A 6,411-nucleotide genomic window follows, 5' to 3' on the forward strand; every position below is an offset into this window, starting at 1 on the left:
CATTGGCTCCGCCGTGGCGGCAGGCCCGCACAGGACGCCGGGATCTGTAGTTCTGGGCAGTTTCCGTGTAGCCGGTACGGGTCGCGCAGAGCGGCAGCCACGCGTGCGCAGAGGGGGCGGCTGGAGGCGGGGGCTTGCGGGGGTTTACTGCCGGCAGGTGCCGTTCGGCGCCGTCAGCCGTTGGCGCGGCCGTGTAAGCTGCGGGCGGGAGCCGGGCCTCGGGTCGGGTCAGGTCAGCGATTTGCGTAGCCTCTGCAGATTTATAGAGCGAGAGCCAGCTGCTAGCAGCCTGTGGTGGGCCAGTCTGGTTGTCGTTGCATTAAAATCAGATGAATTATTATTGCGTTGTTGGTTGCTTCCAGTTCCCAGACTGTGAGGTCAGGCCCTGTTCAAGCTGGCTGGTGATGCTCTCCACTTAACCATACTGGTTTAGTTAGAAAGACAGCAGGGTAAGCTAAAACTGGTTGGAAGAAGTGGCAAAAACTAGCAGCATGCCAAGGCCCGTGTGCCCCATTTGAATTTGGAAGAAATCTGATTGTAGCGACAGATAGATGTGTGCAGCTCTTGTCAGTTTCAGTTTTCTATACATGCCCAACTTTGTGGAGTAATACAGAGCACCTGCCTACCACAAGTCAGTGTCAGAAGAGTCAGAATTTCTTAACCAACTATTCAACACTTTCAAAGGAACGAGTATGCTCTCAATCTCCATCGCAGGCCTCCAGCATATGCTCTGGAATACAGAATTGCTGAGATTGTCTATCACAGAAAGAAAATGATTCAGAAACGAGCATGGTGCATGCTGTTAGCTAGCCATTGGTACAGTCAGAGCACCCAGGTGGTCACAAGTAGATGCATCAAACCTTCAAAATGCAAGATAAATTGTGTTCACATAAGCAAACGGTAATATGTCACTGGTTCCAGCTCAGCGAAATCTTGGTCTGTGCTGGGGAGCAGGAAGAGTAGGGCTGCCCTGGGAGAGACAGCTGCTGAGGTGAGGCCAGTTTAGCAGGGCAGTGCCTTCAAAGTCAAGGCACTGTCCCCTACATCCAAGCAAAGCTGAGGGGGTGTATTAGCACCCTGCAAAGCTTTTACACTTCTGCTGGATTCCCATCTCATTTTGAAAATCTGGTTCTAGGGGGCAGAGAGTGAAAACTCTGTTTCAACTCAGTGATTCAAGTGATAGATAAAAGATGTTAGTGGTGTAGGTGGTTTCAGTAGGGGTCTCAGGATTTTTATATATTTTTACCATACACAGTTACTCCTATACCACCTACTCCTTCCTAAATGACATTCTTGCTCAAATTCTTCCTGCCAACTTAAGCTTTCTCAGCTTGACTCTTTCAGCATTGTTCCTGCGTAAACCTGTACACCTTGATACTGGTTGTTCTCTGCAGGCTGTCATAGGAGTCAAAGGAAATCACCTGTTTAGTTACATGGAAGTAGGATTAGGTCTGAGGATGTATATTTGTTGTCAGGGAAATCCCAACTGATACTGGAATGGAAAGACAAAAAAGAAATGGGGAAAAAAATAAGCACACAGTTTTCATTACTACTTTCAAGTGCAGAACTTTAGAAGTATATTGATACCCAGAGAGGGAGCACAGGATGGAAATGTGTGGGTGAGCACAGACCCACTGAGATGTGAGGTGTACCTCAAGCGCAGTATCGCATGAAGGTGGCTGGTTTGCACAACATCCCAAACTAAGAAAATCCACTTAGTGTTGAATTTCAATTGCTTGGCATCTCTCACAGTGGACATGTATTTTCGCTTAGTTACAAAGTGTGTAAGTTCTTTTAAATACTTTAATTATCCTTTTCCTGTATCTCTGTGTGCAGTTTTCTGTCTCTTTTATCAGTTCTATGTTTTATTTATTGTTCAATAATCTTGATGACATTTCTTAGTACACTGATTAGTCTTTTTCTTTATTTTCTCCTGCTCTTTCCTCTGTGAAATTACTTCCATGGATTTTGCCTTCTTCTCCCCCCCCCCTTTATTAAGCTCCCAAATGATCTTGTATCTTCTTTTATGTTGCTTTTGCCTAGTTCTCTAATCTGTCCTTAACATTCTTTGCTTTTCTTCACCCAACACACTGATTGATATTTTGGAATTTACAGAGGCATTTCTCTATAGAGCACAGTGAAGCTTGTAATGCTTGTAATGGTGAACAGAGCAACACCTAAGTATCTTTTAAAAGCAGAAAGAAAAAGAGGAAAAAATAGAGGCGTGTGAAAGGGGAGGGAGAGACAGCTGGCTGCATGCTCCAGTTTCATTGGTTAACCTCTCTGCTATCTGCCAACATTTGCATAGGCTCAGTTTGGACAGAGAGGGGAGAGGCCAGCAGCTGTAAACAGCTGAGACAGTAATGAGACGGTGTGTTCACAAAACTCTAAATCCAGTTGTAGCTAATATGTGATTGAAAATGCTGCAGCCCTTAGACACAAGATGCTGAACCACTTTCAGTGGAGGTGGAGATGAGAATATTAAAAAACAAACAAAAGAGCAATTTTTTATCTGGCAATATTATACAGGATCAGGTATAAGAGAATTACATTCCTGAGTGAACTTTCTTCACCAGCCCAAAGGCTCTTTTGCCAATTATTTCATGCTTCCTTTTTGCTCTTGATGGTGCTTTGTTATGGAACCCAAATGTTTCCAAGAAATTGTTCTCCTTATATATACACATATATATACAGGATTGGGTGCATATTTTCCTCTTCTGTTTGGGCTCTTGCTGGAATCTGGTGTTGTGTTGTAAACTGTCTTGCCTCCAACAACAGCAGCTTTAAAAAGCTTAGTGATGGCATAGTGTTACTGATCAGAAAGACCCTAGACCAGAACCACAGAGTACTTGGCATGCATGCACCTTAGGCATTCTTCCACATCCCAAGTGGACCCACTCTGAAGTATTTGACCTGCTTGGATTCTGTGGAAAACATCAATCAACAATACCATGGGAGCTCAAGACAGATTTTTCTGTAGTGTTTTTTCTTTGCAAGTGCATCAGCCTGGGGGACTTGAAACAGAGCAGCACTGTGTTAAGAATCCTGCCTCCAGAAGAGCAGTGCTAAAAAGTGGATGCTCCGTTTCTGTCTGCCATGGCCCTAACTTGTCCAAGCCAGAGACTGGATTAAGTCCTTATTTATTCATAACAGAATTTATGCAGTAATGTGACCCTAGACACGGACCATACACTTCCTGATCTGCTACCATAGCAACTCTGACCACTGGATGACATTGTGTCAAACCTTGTAAGAGTGAGCTTTTAGTTTAGGATAGAGAAGTGGTATCCACTTGACATTGCTGAAGACATCAGACTTTACACCTTGCCACTGTAACAGGTCACAGCTTGGCATGTGGAAGGACACAGCAGGAACATCACCTTCAGGATATCCATTGATGGGCTTCCCCTGGCTTAGTCCAAGATGTGCTTTTTCACCAGTCAGAATCACATCACCCAGCATGAAGGCTGTATAGCTGTGATCACTCTCTTCTGTACACTTTCCTATGCCTGATGTAATGCAAGTTTGAAAACTGAAATAAAATCTTGCCCAAAATCTGTTTGAACACAAGCTGTGTGACCCTACTTGTTACTGTTATGAAGTGTCTTTGGCTACTCTCCTCCTGTCCCTAACTTCTGACAGATCTGTCTCTGCAAACATTTTGCCTTCTTTTGCCAAAGAACCCCCGCTGACCCCTGTATACATGTGATGTAAGCTACTCTCATCAGTGCTAAATTAAGAAAGGAAGGAAAAACTTTGGGGTGCACATCCTCACAATCAGGAAATAGATAAATATGTAAAAGAATTGGAGGAAATGAATGAATGGAATCAAGTCTGACAGAAGATCAATAATTTTTCTTTGAGCTGAACAAGCACACACATCCACTTACCACTTGACAGCAACTTAAGCAGTAATTGAAAAGCTCTCAGTGGAGATTGCCAGTGGATGAGATTGGGTGTGTGGGGTGCAGGCACAGTAACCAGTGTCTAGATGGATTGGTCTGTTGGTCTCAGTGTGCTGGAAACTTGGATGCTCTGCTTCTGTCAGCATCGTCAGGAGAGAGCTGTGGGGCATGCAGATATCATGCAGTCTGCTAAGTCACTAGACACTGGCTTTGTTTTCCATGGTTATCTGCAACAGCTTGCCATACAATTACTTCCTTTTGATCTAAAGCATGGAGACCTGAATACATGGTGAAGATTTTTTTTCTGTCCTTCAGTAGTCCTAATGCAGCTGAAAAAGTATCCAAGAAAGGTCTGCTTATCACTCCTTAACAAAATGGTTTCATTTCCTAAATGACCCTGCTTGCTGTTATTTTTCCAGTCCCAACATACTTCCAGAGCATTGGTACAGTGGAATTATGCTTTGGGTCCCCACATGACTGATTATCCTCCTCTACTTGCTCGAGAACATGCTTATAATAGTCGTTATCTCACTGAATATCTCGCTGAACTCATCACAAATCTACCATTAATAATGTACTTCCCATTCTAGAAATCTTTTTGCAGCCTCACTTGTGTTTGCAGAACTCATCTCACAGAGCCAGACATGACACTGAAAGAGATCCTGTCTTTGTTGTCAGTGACAATATCCAACTCTACAGAAAGTTGTGCCTTAATGTAACTCCTACTTTTCAGTCTCATGTGGCTCATCGTGCACAGGAAGTTTGCCTGCATCTGTGCTGCCACTGAAAGTACTGCTGCCTTGCCCAAATATGTGTTTCTTGCTCAGTTTGTCTTGCAAAAATGATGTCACCACACACACACTGTGGGTGTGGTGACAAGTTTGTGGCATTTTATATCAGGGATTCTTTTGTTAATGGGTAGTTCAAAAACAGATGCATAATCTCTCTTCCTTATTCCCCACAAAGAGACCAGGCTGGCAGTTTACAAGGCACCAGAGGATGGGAAAGTGGGATGCACCTCAAGCTAGGATACTAGGATACAGCTAGGATACTGTATAATTTGCAGTTTGTGACCAAATTATGTATATACTACCAGTGACCCAATTCTGCACAAATCTTGTATTAATAAATGTTAAAAATGCTGCCTGAGGGATGTGTCAGCAGCAGTGCTGATTCTTGTCTGAGAAAATCAATGAATACACACAGAAATTCAAGTCAACAGCAGTTGTACTGTAAAAGGTAAGGTAGAATTCTAACTCTGAACCCTAAGAGAAAACTGACAAACACATTTCATAATCTCAAATATATTTTCTAATCTCAGCTCTTCAATGTGATAACTTTAATGAAGTTTCTGAGGTGAGAGAACTGAGATCATGAACCACAGATTCTGTTTTTATCTAGATCCGAGTCTCAGTACATTGTGTGGTAGAGGAATGACCCCTGTAAAAGAAGTGCACAAAGAAGGGTACCAGTGGAAGTAAGGTAGTAGGAATAGATCATTTCAAGTACCCAGGATTAGTGTCTCAAATGCCACTGAAGGATATAGCTAAGAGTAGCAAATTCCTGTTGCCACAAATGACTGCTTTAAGCAGTAGGTAGCTTTACTGGTGCACAAGAGATTTAGTCCTAAGTAACAAATGAGATCTGATTTAAGAAGTAATTACAGCTGAATCCTTCTGTCACAGTAGCTGCAAGATAGTGAAGATTAGTATACTGATCTGCAGTGTCCAAAGGAGCAGAGCCATAAAACCAGAGGCAAAATATTTAAGAGACTAAAATTCTTAAAATGAACTTGTATTTCAGCACACCACAGTATAGAATGGTGAAAACAACAACCATATTGCATGAGACATAAGAAAATTTGAGTAAGAAAGAAGTCTACCAAGAATTAACAACCCCAGTGATGCCAGGAGGAAGCATCATGAGCTGTGGCGACTAAATTCTGTAGCTGATGCATGTATCATAGTGACTCTGTAATGACACAGAAGATTCACATAGTGAGAAGTAAATTAAAACGATAAATATTTGGAACCAAAGCTCTGCAAGTATCAAGAGATGCATTAAGCTGTCTTAAGAGAACGGGTCAGTAGCAGCAGATCTAACCTCTCTGCAGATGTTACTACTTACAAGGAGCAGACCATGAAGGCATGAATTTCTTCTTGCAGATAAGAGAGGCATGTCAGAACGTGACATGGAAATATTTAGTTTTAAGAGGAAAAATCTAATTTAAGTTACAAATTTCTGTTTCTTTGATACTGTAGCAACAGTAGCTAGAGTGAAAACTGCAGGAGTTCAAACTGTTTGCCTCTTGCTCTGAGGAACAGACACTCTCTGATGAATATTTTTCTAACCTCTTAGAAAGATGAATGGTGGAAATTATCCCACATCTTTAGGTGACCTATTTCTACCTGTAGATATCCTCTGAGCTAGAGGTTTTTCCTATTTTAGCCTAAATCTTTCCCATTGCAGTTGAAGCTAGTTAGGTTTTATCATGTCCTGAGCGTTG

Source organism: Pogoniulus pusillus, chromosome 28 (assembly GCF_015220805.1).
Source record: "Pogoniulus pusillus isolate bPogPus1 chromosome 28, bPogPus1.pri, whole genome shotgun sequence".
Lineage (NCBI taxonomy): Eukaryota > Metazoa > Chordata > Aves > Piciformes > Lybiidae > Pogoniulus > Pogoniulus pusillus.